Source organism: Carassius auratus, chromosome 28 (genome assembly GCF_003368295.1).
Source record: "Carassius auratus strain Wakin chromosome 28, ASM336829v1, whole genome shotgun sequence".
Lineage (NCBI taxonomy): Eukaryota > Metazoa > Chordata > Actinopteri > Cypriniformes > Cyprinidae > Carassius > Carassius auratus.
In genome coordinates, this window is record NC_039270.1 from 19908937 (window position 1) to 19924754 (window position 15818).

Below are 15818 nucleotides of genomic sequence, written 5' to 3' on the forward strand. Positions count from 1 at the left end.
CTAAAATTTTCATAGTCATGAAAATAAAGAAAACTCTTTGAATGAGAAGGTGTGTCCAAACTTTTGGTCTGTACTGTATATATATATATATATATATATATATATATATATATATATATATATATATATATATATATATATATATATATATATATATATATATATTCTCATTGGCCAAACATTCAAATAATGCATCTCATAATTTGTGACTGCAGTTGTATCTGATCAAATGCCCATTATTATTCTTAAGCATGGGTTAAATTTATTAATTTTACTTGATTAGAACAGCAGCTATGCTAATAATGTCTCTATTTGTTTCTCTGTTTTGACACGGTAGCTAGGATATACACAAGCTCCAGTCTGGATCCAGAACACCTGAGAAGAGATGATGCCAACCCCTCAGAAGACGTCAGATGATGCTAACTCTGAAACAGCGTACAGAACTAACAAATATTGCTACAAGTTTGATTGCATCATATAATAATTTCTGTTAATAGTGTTCATCGTCTCTATGACACAGTCTTGTTTTATTTTTTTCAGAAAATGTATGTCATATGCAAATAAACTGACAGTCACCACTGATAAAATACAACTAAAAATTGTAAAAACAGAATTATCTGCAAAGTTGCTGTCTTAAGTGAACAAACATGTATTGTCTCTTAAAGTGACTGTCCTTAATGTTAATCTTCGAAACTCACTGTGGTTGACTGAATTACTTTTGCAGTTTTAACAAGAATATATATATATATATATATATATATATATATATATATATATATATATATATATATATATATATATATATATATATATAATTGATACAGTTAAGACTATGTAATGCAATTTTACATTACATTAAATTACAATTTGGTTGCTGTATCTGAACACCTTCAAACTTGAAAAAGCGTAAACATTGTTTAATTTGTAGCTTTGTACTATTTTGTATCTTTGTTAGCAAAGCCCCAGCTTCATATGTTTATTATTAACACATTGAATCAGTGTGAAAGTCCAACCTCAGTATGTTGAGTTGACAGTTAGGACTTTGCAGTCCAGCACAGATCAGCTTTACTCCTGAAACCAGCAGGCTATTGCTACTCAGGTCCAGCTCTCTCAGGGGGGAGTTTGAAGATTGTAGGATTGAAGTCATAATTTCACAGTGCTGATCATTGAGATTACAGCTTGCCAATCTGAAAAAAGAGAGGGCTTTAGATATGCTGGTGTGCTGTTTTCCCTAACTTCCTTCACCAAAAAAGATCATGCTGATTGATCATTTAAAATAAAACCATGAGTTATTTTTTTTTTGTTAACAACTGTTTATTGAATTTTCTTTTGTGAACAACAGCAGAAAACAAAAAGCAACTGAGCAAATGTAGAACCCTACCCAACCCATCCCACCCCCTGGTAGACTAAAGAGTAGAGCTGAAAAATTATAAATAAATACATAAAGTAAAATAAACAATAATAAAAATAAATTAAGCAATATTAATACATAAAATACAATAAAATAATATTTACAAAGATTTTAGAAAATATGAAACGACATTAAAAGATGAATGGCATAAATTAACAGTTTTCACATTAGATCCATGTATACGAGAAGTTGAGAGTTGAGATAATATCTAACAAATAAACCACCCAGTTTCTTCTGTCTATTGTGTGAGGAGGATTCCAACGATTGACTAGCAACTTTTTTGCTGCAGTGAGAGCAGCTAACAGTAAAAATCTTTGTTGGACAGACAAGATGAGGTCCCAAAAGTCATTCATGGAAAAATGACGTGGAAACAAACATATCTGAGTACCCAACAAATAAGAAAGTTCCTGTGAGAGCTGAATCAAAAAAGGAGAGAGAGGGGCACTCCCAAAATGCAAAAATGTGCCTAAAGATCCTTGCAAACAGAGAATACACTTAGGAGAAGACGACAGCTTCATATGATGTTTCATTGGAGTCAAGTAAACCCTATGCAGCAATTTCCAATGAATCATTTGGTGGTTTGGGATTTTAGAAGACAGTTTAAACATTCCCCATATCTGATCTGAAAATAAAACATTACGATCCTTAGCCCAAACAGTTGTAATAGATAAGGTTTGTAAGAATGCTCAAGAAGAAAAAGATAGATGACTGAAGCAGAGGAGGTAGGCAGTTGAGAGTTCCAGGGCACCCCATATGCCCACAGGGCCGATCTGATGTGTAAATACATAAAAAAGGATGTGCCTGGCAGATTATATTGAGTTTTGAGATTCTGGAAGGATTGTAAACCACTATCATCATAAATATCTCCCAGAGTATTTACTTTGTGATGAGTCCATTGCAGAAAATGGAATGGAGTGTTGCCTGACAAAAGATTATTATTGTGAAAAATTGGCGTATGCTTATGCCAAATTTCAACTAGTTGTAAACGTCTGTCAACATCCATGTAGAAAGGAGATGGGTTACAATGGGACCAAACCTAGATTTACACTGCCTAAGCAGAACCCCCGAGATACAGAAGCATCGGGGTCAAACCAAACTGATAAAGGGTGGAGGGAAAAGGCTTGGGCATACAATCTAAAATTAGGGAAAGAAAGAACTTCATGTAATCTACTTCGTTGTAAAGTAGTCAGTTTAATACGAGGACGTTTCCCATCCCATATACACCGTGAAACACATGCATCAAGTTTCTTCCAGTAACCAACTGGTGGAGCTAGAGGAATCATAGAAGAGAAGAAATTAATATGTGGGAGAACATTCATTTTAATCACCAATATACGAGCCTGAAGAGAAGTAGGAAGACAAGACAAATTTTCTAAATTTGAGGATATTTTGCCTAGAATACTACTATAGTGTTTTAAAAATAATTTCTTGCAGGGAAGGAAAAATATCTATCCCCAGGTACTTAAAGTTTTGAACCACTGGAATAGATACAGAAAAGGAAATGGGATCAGATTTAGAATTGAGGGGAAGTAGACATGACTTACTCCGATAAATTTTAAATCCAGAGAGAAATCCAAAATGGTCAAATAAATTCAAAACATGGGGAATAGAATGTGACGGCTTCTCCAGAAACAATAAGATATCATCAGCGAATAAAGAAATATGCTGATGAGTAGTCCTTATACTTATGGGAGAAATAGTTTCAGATAGTCGGACCGCTTGAGCTAAGGGTTCCAAGGATAAGGCAAATAACTGAGGAGAAAGCGGGCAACCCTGATGAGTACCTCGATGTATAAAGAATGGGTTAGAGCAAACAGAACCTGTGAGAACAGAGGCTGCAGGATTAGCATACAGAACTTTTATCATGTTTATGAAACTTGATCCTAGACCCAGATGCTGTAGAACCACCCATAAATAGTTACATTCAAGTTGGTTGAAAGCTTTCATTGCATCTAGAGATAATAATGCACAAGGGGAGAACGAACTATTAGTTGAATTAATAATATGATATAACCTGCATAAGTTATCTGAAGTGGAGCGAGATTTAATGAACCCTTTTTGGTCATGGTGAACTAGCCTGTTCATATATTTCTCTAGACGACAAGATAGTACCTTAACATATAATTTAACATCAGTCCCTATCAAAGAGAGTGGTCGGTAACTAGAACATGAAGTCGGATCCTTATCTTTTTTTAAAAAGAGAGAAATCACAGCTATATTAATAGATGGGTGAAATTAACCTTGAGTAACTAAAAAATGTATCATATCTAACATGAGGGGGCCTAAATCTGACCAAAAAGTAATATACAATTCGACAGGAATACCATCTATACCTGGGGATTTCCCCTTGTTCATAGATCTAATTGCTGACTCAAGCTCTTGAAGGGTAATCGATTCAGCCAGGTAATCAGAGTCCGAATCTGACAGCCTAGGTAAATCAAGGTTTGACAGAAAAGATGCAAAAGAGTCAGTGTCACCAACAGCAGAAGTAGTATAGAGGTTAGAAAAAAGAAATATTAATGTCTTTTGGATCTGTCACAATGAGCCCGGATTGGGATTTCACTGCTGAAATATTAGCAAACTTTTCGTATTTCGTATTGCGTATTCTTAAAGCTAAAAGGTGGCTTGGTCTACTTCCTAAAACTTATTATTACACCTGTGTACATCCTCCTCTTTCAAATGAGATTCTTGAACTAACACTATATCAATCTTTCTCCTTCGCAAAAAATCCAGAAAACCTGTACGTTTGTGTGGGCCATGTAGGCCATTAATATTACAACTTAGTATATTAAGGTCAGTCATAGGTATCAAAAAGCATTACTGCATAATAAGTCAAAATACTAATTTGAAAACAAAACCAGTTGAGTCTACCATCACTTTTTTTTTTTTTGAGGTGGCCGGTGAAAAATCTGGAAAGAAAGACAGCGTTGCTCCGTCGGATGTTTTCACCGGGGCGTGAAGTCTGGCGACGTGAAGTCTAAAACGAGCTTCCTGTCCGTGTAACGCAACAATTTAAAGATCAAAATCCGTGGTTTAGCGCGATCTGAGGAGAGCCTGGTGTACACGCGATGCGCTCGTTCCACTTCAATCTCTTTGCCTGCCAGAGACGAGAGCCAAGCAAGTAGCGATCTCTTCAAAAAGCCCATATAGGGTCGTCCTTTTCGGACCCTTCAGGCAAACCAACCAGATGCAGTTTGCAGCACCTATTGCGATCCTATAAATCAACAACCTGTTGCTTGTGCGCTGCTACTCGCCTATCGTGATCGGCGACAACTTTTTGTTCTCTCATCTCCCCTGTAAGAAGATCAATTTTGGAGCATAGCGATTGAACAACTGACATGTGAGAAGCGAACTCGTTCCGCATCGCCGTCAACTCAGATCTTAGAATGTCCTCAAAGAGTGCCACAGTATTCGCCATCTTATCCACCATATCATCTGTGGTCGGTGGTTTAGATTTCTTCTTAATCGGAGAAGCCGATGGAGACATCTCCTTCTGTTTCTGATTGCCAGACATTAAGCATAGTGTTGTTAATAAAAAAAGCTCAACATCTTTATTTCTTGTTGTATGTAGGGGAGAACCGGGGCGAAAGTAACACGGGACAAAAGTAACAAAGCGATTTTCTCCGAGCCTCATTTTGTATTTGCATTCCCAGCGATGACAGCATGTTCAGCATGCAATCCTTGACTGAGCTGAGAAATATCACGCGATTTCCTCATCGTTTCCCAAAGTTAGGTCCGTAAAACTATTTTGTTCCAGTACAAGCTATATTGTGAATTTCTGTGTCTTGCATCTTTTCTTACAAATGTTAATGTCATATTATACCAAAAAAATATGTCTTAGTGAGGGTCAGAAAGACAGACAGAGGTCTGGTTTTATCCAGATGTTTTTGAGAGGGTGTTTCTGGACATAGAGGAACATCACTCTCTGGGCAGCTGCTACGTCACATTTATATTTAGGTTTTAGCCATATCTTAGCCTTTGAATTTGCAGTGTTTCCAGATGTTTTAATACACATTTTTAATTCATGCATAAAAACAACTGGATGGAAACATAAATAGGCCTACTGTTACATTATGTTTAGAGTTTTTTTATTATGCTAATGTGATACAATTTTTATGTTGTGCATTCTGTAGAATTTTTTTATTATTATATCAAAATACATTGAAATTTACAATAAAAAAAATACAGTCAGGTTTTAAGACATCTGATCAAACTTAAACTTAAATTTAAAATGAAAATATGAAAATGCAATTTAATCATTTTTTGCAAAGATAAATGAAATATGTTTGCAGTTACATATTATCAAGGTCACAATCAGGTATACTTAAGAAAAATAAGACTAACAGAAAAAAAATCTAGCTTATACTGTTGTGTTACTTTTGACCCACCTGTGTTACTTTCGTCCCAACCGATGGGGTCGAAAGTAACAATGTGCAACTTATGTTCAAAGTGAAATTATACTGAAGTCTTTCTACATTTCTACAAAATACCACCTGGTATTGTTAGACCACACTTCTGAGTTACTGGCCACAGCAGAAATATATATCTCTGTATACAACATTATCTTTTAAAATGAGTTTTTTCTGAAAAATGGTACTTTCGCCCCTGCTCTCCCCTACATTTCTTGTTAGATAAATATTGTGGTTATTCTTATTATTGCTATAGTTCTTTAATAACTAAAAACATCCAGGCAATTCTGTTGTGACAGATTGGAGGTAAACTCAGCAGTGCACTGGTAATCCAGGAACAGGATTGCATATACCTGTTTTAGATATTACTTACTGGACTACTGCTCACAACTGTGTCATTAACGAAGAACAGCTATAGTGCTTATACAAGATTATTTTGTGTCTTGGCATGATAGATGTCTTTCCTAAATCAAATGTTTTAAAAAATTAAGTATATGAAAACTGACTTTACGAAATTCACATTCCCAAGTGTATAATTGTTAATGGGAAAGAAATAAATGCTGTGGACAGCTAAAACTAATCTGTGGAATATTCATAATAAACCTTTACATTTGAAATTAAACTTATATTTTAAGAGAAAGGTGGGTCGATCCTGAAGTATTGATAGTTTTGATATTACTGGTGCATTCGAAGGAATTGGCCCTCACATAAAATAATCAAATCTATAGGCATGTAGGCATTATCTTTACCAATTATTTTCTAGCATGAAATTGAATGATAAAATAAGTTGTAAAGTAGAAAAATAAACAATGTTAGTAAATAATTGTAAGCCCTCAATTGTAAGTCACTTGAGATAAAAAAAAGTTCTGCTAAATTAATGTCTTAAATGTAAATGTTAATGTAACTAATTGCGTAAAATGGAACTATTTATTGTGCTCATACAAAAAAATTAAATAAATAAATAAAAATAAATAAATGCAAATGATGAAAAACAGAATCGGTCACAGAGAGTGTTCCCTCTTGACACTTCACTCACAGCACTTCATACGCAGAACCTGATTTTACCAAGTGAGACATGTTCCTGGGACAACATCGTTGTCGACCCTGGAACAACATTGTGATTAACCAATCAGATTTGAAGAACCAGTTTTTAGATTTTGTGAAGTTTACTCTTAAAATCAGTGTTTGGTGCTTTTACATCAGTGTCATTCATCTATCATTTCCTCTGATTTTAGGGATTACTCATGGTTAAGGTTAGGTTTAGGTGTAGGGATATGGTTAAGAATATATTTTTGGAGTAAAATGTTGTTCCAGGGTCAACAAAATATGTTGACCTAGGAACACTTCGAACTTGGCAAAATCAGGACGTGCACTTCATACAGAGTTATATTTTCCAAAAGTATAATTACTGCTACTTTAAACTACTGTCATCTATGAGGTCAACTTAGTCTGATGCTTATCATGTAATAGAGAAACAATCTGGATTAATTTCACAATATACAAATGGAAGATATATAGTCCTGTCTGGAAGTAAGTGGACACGGACTGAGTTTTTGTGCTTTTGCCCTAATACACCACTACAATGGATTTGAAATAAAGTTCGGAAAAAAATCAAGATGTGATTGAAGTACAGACTTTTAGCTTTATTTTAAGAGGTTCATGACATTTACCATTTAGGAGTTACAACCATTTTAAGCAAAGTGCCTACAATTTCAGGAGCCCAAATAGTATTTGGACAAGGTGACATGATTGTAAAAATATAAGCACAATTGTAATACTTGGATGAAAATCCTTTGCAGTGACTGTCTGTAGACTGGAGCCTGTGGACATCACCAAATTCTGAGTTTCTTCCCTGGAGATGCTTTTCCAAGTCTTCACTGCAGCCACCTTTAGTTATAGCTTGTTTGTGGGTCTTTCTGCCTTCAGTCTTGTCTTCATAACTGAAAAGCCTGCTCTGTTGGATTGAGATCAGGTGACTAACTTAGCCATTGAAGAATGTTGAAGAAAAGTAAATTCTTTCAGGGGTTACATTATCAATAAACACGAGTGAGCCCGTTCCATTGGCAACCATACATGCCCATGCCATAGCACTACCACTACCATGTTTGACACTTGATGTGGTGTGCTTTGGATCGTGAGATATTTCTTTCTCTCACCATACTTTTCCCTTCCCGTCAGTTTGCTACCAATCAGTTTGGTTTCATCAGTCCAAAGAATCTTATTACAGAACATGGGAGGCTTTTATATATGTTTTCTGGTAAAGTCTAATTTTGCTGTCCTGTTGTAAAACCTCTGTATTTACATTCATGAAGGCATTTTGATGTTATGATTTTTTATTTTATTAAAAAATTTAAGGATTTTGAGTTTATCCACTTCTTTGGTTTTCCAAGCCTTTTGATGTTGTTGAGATCACCAGTGCATTCTTTCTTCTTAGGAATGTAGCCAACCGTTGACCTGGCCACACATAAGATTTTGCTATCTCTCTCAAGCCCCTTTATGTTCCAGCAATTTTCCTGGTCCAGTGTGCAGTGTGAAAGGGGCTTTATAGATTTATGTTGTTTTTTCAGCTTAATGATGGCCTCCTCACTTTCAGTAGGATCTCCTTGGACGTCATTTGTAGCACCACCCAAACAGATTACGAATGACATCTTGATTCCTCATCTCAAGTCTGGCAGCCTCATTTATAAAATAATGTGCAGAAACCATCCTAAATTTAATCTTATGATTATTTCTCAAATATACGTATGTGTGATTTGTAGAATGTGCGCACGCACAGAAAACGCACATATGCCTCTCTTTCAAATGTGAAATTTATAAATCACAAATGATCTTGAACTTGACTGCAACTGGATGGATTCAGTTCCTGCATTGTTAACAACTCCTTATTAATGTCAATAACTTATATAAGTTTACAAGTCCAATCATCCAAATCCTTTGATTTATAACATTGAGTCAAAACAACAGCTTCCAAAAACCTGCAGTACACTGACAAGAAAAAGTGTGAACGTCTGCTCAGACCTTAACGTGACGCTATGCACTTTTCCACGTCAAAGGCAGTTTTTACAAATATGAGCGTAGGCATGGATTTAAGCTTACGCACACTCCAAGACCAAATCTATGCATACAGACACTTTATGAATGAGGCCCCAGATTTTTTTCTGCTTAATTTGTCTTCAAGTAACAAGGGAATGGGCAGAACCAGGTTAACCTCTCAATTACAAGTTAAAGATTCTCTTCTTAGTCAACTGTCCAAATACTACTGAGCACCTGAAAATGGAGGTACTTTGCTTAAAATGGCTGTAACTCCTAAATAGTAAATGTCATATTTTTGTGGAACCTCTTAAAATAAATCTTGATTGTTTTGTTTCAAATCCATTGTAGTGATGTATAAAGGCAAAATGGACCATGTTTTTTATATAATTGTTTTAATATATCTGTCAGACAAAATTATACAAATTGTAGGCTTACTGTCAACTACTGTATAGTTTAGCTATGGTATTCATAGTAAGACAGAAGTAACCACAGATTTACCATGATGATAATTTTAATATAAACATTAAAATAATGGTGAATCTGCCAACACTGTTACAGTTCAACATATGTAACACTACAGTTATTTTTCATACCTTCAAAAGTACAACTTTGTACCGCACCCTCTCTGGCTTCTGTAAGTATGATACCTATGCACCCTTTAAGGGTGAATAAGGTATAAAGTTGTAAAGTTAAGGTTATGAAAAATAGCAATGGTGTTCCATATGTTGAACTGTATAATTATGTTAATGCAAACATATTGTTTGCGTTTACTCTGAGTCTTTTGTGTTAAACTCTATTTGGGATTTTTTTTAGATAATAAGAAACTGGACTGAAAAAAAAAAAAAATCACAGAAATCACAGTCAGTCAAATGTAAATATCTTAATTTTTGCATACTCACAGAGCTTTTCTGCAGTTTCTCACAGCAAGTAGCAGTCTCCATCGACCCTCTTTTGATTTGATGTTGTACTTTTTAAAGGTATAGCTCATCCAGCACCTCCTCTGACATCAGGATCATGTTTGCCAAAGTTGAACATTGTGCAAGAGTAAGAAATTTACTTTTTGCTTCAGAGTTTAAAAGCGCCTGCACTTCTTCAACAAGAGAGTTGTCTTTCATCTCAATCAAGCAGAGTAACAGACTCATCCATCTTTCAGGACTGACATTGTTTTTTTGACCTTGTTTGAGGTTTTGGATTATTTTCTTGATGCTCTCTGCGTTGTTCTCTGTGTGTATCAGTACTTCCTGTAAGAGTCTCTGATTGGATTCCAGTGAGACGTCATGAAGAAATCGAAGGAAGAGATCCAGGTGTCCAGTTTTCTCTTTAAGGCTTTATTCATTGCTCCTTTCAGAAACACATCCAGGGGAATACTCTCACACTGAGTTCTGGACTTTCCTGTCAGGAACATCTTCAGAACCTCACTGTTCTTGTGTAAATAGCAGAAAAACGCATACAGTGCTGCAAAAAACTCCTGAAAGCTCAGATGTACAAAGCTGTAAACCTTCCTCTGATAAATCACAGATTCCTCTCTAAAGATCTCAGTGCAGATCCCAGAATACACTGAGGCATCAGTAACGTCTATACCGCTCTCTCTCAGGTCCTCCTCATAAAACATCACATTGCCCTTCATCAGCTGATTGAAAGCCAGTTTAGCAAGTTTCACAATCACGTCTCTGTTGGACTGCAGGAGTTTCTCTGGATCTCTCTCTTCATACTTCTGGTTCCTCATCTTTGTTTGAATGAGCAGGAAGTAGATGTACATTTCAGTCAGAGTTTGAGGGATTTCTGCACTGAGATCTTGTTTCAGGATGTTTTGAAGCACAGTGGCTGAGATCCAGCAGAAGACGGGTATGTGACACATGATGTGGAGGCTTCTTGCTCTTCTGATGTGTGAGATGATTCTGCTGGCTTGATGCTCGTCACTGATTCTCTTCCTGAAATATTCCTCCTTCTGAGGGTCACTGAATCCCTGAATCTCAGTCACACGGTTGATGTAGTTGGAGGGGATCTGATCGGCTGCTGCTGGTCTGGTGGTGATCCAGATGAGAGCAGAGGGAAGCAGATCTCCTCTCAGGAGGTTCGACATCAACACACCCACTGATGAAATCTCAGTCACATCAGAAACTTTCTGACTGTCTGAAAACATCAGTGAAATTCTGCTTTCATCCAGACCATCAAAGATGAACACAACTTTACATTCATCATAAATCTTTGAGTCCAGATCTTGAAGTTCAGGATGAAAGTCAAGCAGAAGTCTGTGAATACTGTACTGATGATCTTTAATCAAGTTCAGTTCTCTAAATGTAAGCACAAACATGAAATCTACATCCTGATTGGCTTTTCCCTCGGCCCAGTCCAGAATGAACTTCTGCACAGAGACGGTTTTTTCCAATTCCAGCGATGCCTTTAGTAAGAACAGTCTTTATTGTGTCTTTCTTCTCTCTTCTCTTCTCCTCATCTCCTGGTTCAGGTAAAGGATTAAAGATGTCATTGCAGTTGATTGGAGTGTCTTGGAGTGTCCTGTAACTTTTCTCCATCTGTAGCACTTCATGTTCTTCATTCACTTCTTCACTCTCTCCCTCTATGATGTACAGCTGTGTGTAAATCCTGTTCAGGAGGGTTTGATTCTCTTGTAGTTTGACTGTGTGTAAACCCTGTTCAGGAGGGTTTGATTCTCTTGTAGCTCTCATACTTGTTCTTCATGCTGGTTTTGTGCTTGTGCTTCAGTAGATAAGCATGCACTGTTGGGCCTGAATTTAGCTGCAGGTCTGTTTCTGTATCATGATGACTGGCGTGGCTCTGACAGTAAGGGAATGTGCCAGTCGTTGAGTTACCACTGAAAATGCATTATATAAAAAAAGATACAAAAAAAAAAAGACATTGTAAAATTATTGTAGTATCCCATAACAGAAACAGTGACATGGTCAAAAAGCTGTGTTCATGTGAAATTATTTTTAATTTAAACAGTGACAGACCAGCAATCGCAGATTCAATAAGTTTTTGCATTCTTTTGTTGAACATTAAAACCCCCATCACCAGAAGTGAGATGATTGTGGTCTTGGTTTTTAGGGCACTAGTAAAGGTTTTTATTTATTACTATTGCTTATGCAGAGGCTATATAGTAAAACATATTGTTGCTTTGTAACAATTTGTATTGTAAAAAGCGCTATACAAATAAACTTGAATTGAATTAAACTTGAATCACACAAAACGTGAAGAACGTGAAAAATGGACATTGAGCATATTGGTCACTATTAGAAATTCTGCACTATCTATAGCCAGACATCACTGCAAAAAACTTTGAGAGCTGCTGATTTAGGATCAAGTTTATTTTAAACCAGAATTTTCCAATTGATCATTTCAAAGATTGAATTCAAAGCATCACAAGAGACATAGCAAAAGCCACAAACTCTCTCTGTTTGTTGAGAGAGAGGGATTATGTAAATTAAGTTTTTGACTAAAAAGTTGACAACTGTGATGCCCTCTTAACTAACTAACTAATAGGATCGCTGATCAAAATGATAAAATATTACAGTATAAATAATTACAGTGCTAGAATTAGACATTTTGATTATACACAGCACCACATCTAGTCATCGTGGCAACCAGGTTGTGAACCACTAAAAAGTTTTTTTTTATTCCAAACCAGAATTTTCAGATTTCTATTTTGAGAATTAATTATAATATATGTATCACTAACCTTTTTTTTTTTTTTTTTTTAACAAAGGCCTCTTCCTTAAGGTTTTCTTGCTGTAAATCATGATATTAATTTCTGTATTATTAAAAAGGAGAACATGATTTCATTTGATGATATTTTCTGGCTAAAGTGCATCTACTGTCTTGTAATCTCTGTGTACACTTCTGTGCTCCTGTGTTAAATGTCTGGTACATCAAGATCAAATACTCACACAGGGTCAAAGCGTGCTGCTCCAGTCCTGAACATGGGTAGATCAAATGGGAATCGGTTGCTCTTTATGGACACACAGTTGGATATTGGAGATGATGCTCTCTTTCTCTTCCTGCTGATAAGATAAAAGAAAAAGACAGATCAGACTGAACTGACTGAATGTATAAGAACCTCTCGGGTTACCCATGTAACCATGAGACGTTGTGTCCTCTAGTGGACAGTATAACATATATATATATATATATATATATATATATATATATATATATATATATATATATATATATATATATATATATATGAAGAGTTCAGATGCAAAAGCCTCTAAATGCCATCAGAAATTTTCATCTAAAATTGGGATTTTTATCAGGCTCCTATATTTTTGTTCAGTTATTTCACCTCAATAGTCTTGAAATAGTCTGGTTTTTGCATCTGAACTCTTCATATATATATATATATATATATATATATATATATATATATATATATATATTAGTAATTAGTCTATGAGCTCATGCACCACAAATTCCTAAACCCGAAGATACTGACAAAACCTGATTCACTGCAGTTGAGTTAAAAAGACTTGCCTGTTTTGACGTGAAGGGGCTGATTTCCAATCCCCTGCTCTTCTATTATAAAATTAATATGTAATCATAGTTTTCTTAAAACTAGTGTGTCTATTCTTGTATTTGTTGTTATAAGCAATGTCTGTATTTGGTGTCTTTGAGTCTGACCGGAATGCAGGAACAGTGTTTACTCATTTAGCCTGGCTTCCTGAGAATAAATATTTAGCTCATCTGAATCATTATAAAATAAAATACTGCCTTTTATAGATTATCAGTTTGAACTTTGTTCTTATTTTTTTATGTGGTTCTCGTGATAGCTGTATGAGACATGAAGACAACCCCTTTATCCACTAACTCTTACATATGCTTAATGGTTATTATTCTTTTTTATTTTAACAGCACCATTTATTGCTATATGTTAAACTCTGACATTGAATCATGTATGCTTTGCTCCATGTGAATGAATTGTTCTGTTCCAGTGACATGCTGCAGCTCAACCTTGAAGGAAAAATATATTGCCTATGTTTTATCTAATGGCGAATGAGCAGGAGTTGTTTAGGAATATAATAGACATGTGACCGTGCCGAAGGAACAGTCGCCAGTTATACACCTTCAAACTTTCTTTGAAATACACATTACACATAACTACATTACGAGTATAAAAAAATCTAAATCAATGTTTTGTAGAAATGTAAACACAGATAAAAACGCTTTCTATGAAGGGTAGGCAGAAGTGCCAACATGTGTCTGTCTGTGTGTGTGTTTCGACGTCCCAATTTGTGTCCATTTTGGAGCAGATTGTTTGTTGTTGGGCAAATGTATTATTTATCATTTATTATCTTGGATCAATTACTTAATAGTGTGTGCTATATAATACTATTAAATTATTGATTATTGCTGTATGATTGATTGTCATATTGATTGATTAAAAAGCATTGTTTGTTTCCGGTATAAATTCAGTAGTAAAACACACACACACACACACACACACACAAACACACTCCCTGTCAGTTTTTTTAGATTGTAGGGGTATTGCACCAATATAATATTTAATCTAGGGCACCAACAGAGTCTGTGCCCAGAACTACATGATACTTACAGAGAGTCAGAAGTCACAGCAGCTCCATCACTGAGTTTAGGGTTGAGTTGTTACTCTTCATAGACACACAGCTGAATCCTGAAGATGATGCTCTCTGAGGGTCAACATCACTGAGAAGAGGGGGCTGAATCATGGAGTTGTTACTCTTCATAGACACACAGCTGAATCCTGAAGATGATGCTCTCTGAGGGTCAACATCACTGAGAAGAGGGGGCTGAATCATGGAGTTGTTACTCTTCATAGAGACACAGCTGAATCCTGAAGATGATGCTCTCTGAGGGTCAACATCACTGAGAAGAGGGGGCTGAATCATGGAGTTGTTACTCTTCATAGACACACAGCTGAATCCTGGAGATGATGCTCTCTGAGGGTCAACATCACTGAGAAGAGGGGGCTGAATCATGGAGTTGTTACTCTTCATAGAGACACAGCTGAATCCTGGAGATGATGCTCTCTGAGGATCAACATCACTGAGAAGAGGGGGCTGAATCATGGAGTTGTTACTCTTCATAGACACACAGCTGAATCCTGAAGATGATGCTCTCTGAGCGTCAACAGTAGTCTCATCTCTCTCCTCATACGCACTAATTTCACAGGCAGGTTTCTCCTCATCTTCCCACTTGATGAGAAACTTGATTTCAAGCCTGCATGTTGCAGAAGATATAATACATAGTACAGAACAACATTTGAATTTGATAATTTAAAAATCAATTATTGGGTTTTTCCTCTTTAACTTAAACTGAATGGTTCTCAATCTGTTGCTCTAAATCAGGGGTCTCCAGTCCTGCTCCTGGAAAGCTACTGTCCTGCAAAGGTCAGCTTCAACCCTAATCAAACACACCTGAACCAAATAATCAAGGTCTTAAGTTACTTGAAGGTGTGTCGAAGCAGGAAGTTAGCTCTCCAGAAGCAGGGTTGTAGATCCTTGCTCTATAATGGGGATATAGTCTAAATGTCGGCCAACACTTCTGGCTTGTATATTGTGAATATTTTACGTGTTTATAAATGTGATTATCCTGTGACATAGTCTACTTTATTTTCAAAGTCAAACGGCATAATTAAACATTCACTGGATATGAAACAAAATATTAAATGGTTCAAGTCGATCTGAAACTATGTTTGACACAGCTTTCAGCTTTCTAAATCCTTCTCTCTCTCTCTCTCTGTTTAATATATATATATATATATATATATATATATATATATATATATATATATATATATATATATATATATAAGGTGGCTGGACCATTTCCAGCCATGAATGTGTAAGTTTCCGTATAGTATAGGCCTAAGAGATAATGATATTTGATGCACTTTGACGTGACTTGAGTTTAAGTCTATTCCGACACAAACGCTCCTTAGTTAAATACTGCAGCTGTTAAAAGTTTTCATG

General features: G+C 35.8%; 1 pseudogene; it reads right to left on the reverse strand.

Moving 5' to 3' along the window:
- LOC113047374 (NACHT, LRR and PYD domains-containing protein 12-like) overlaps nucleotides 1–12905 on the reverse strand; it is a 39590-nt pseudogene extending 26685 nt beyond the window's left edge.
- Between the last annotated feature and the right edge of the window lie 2913 nt (nucleotides 12906–15818).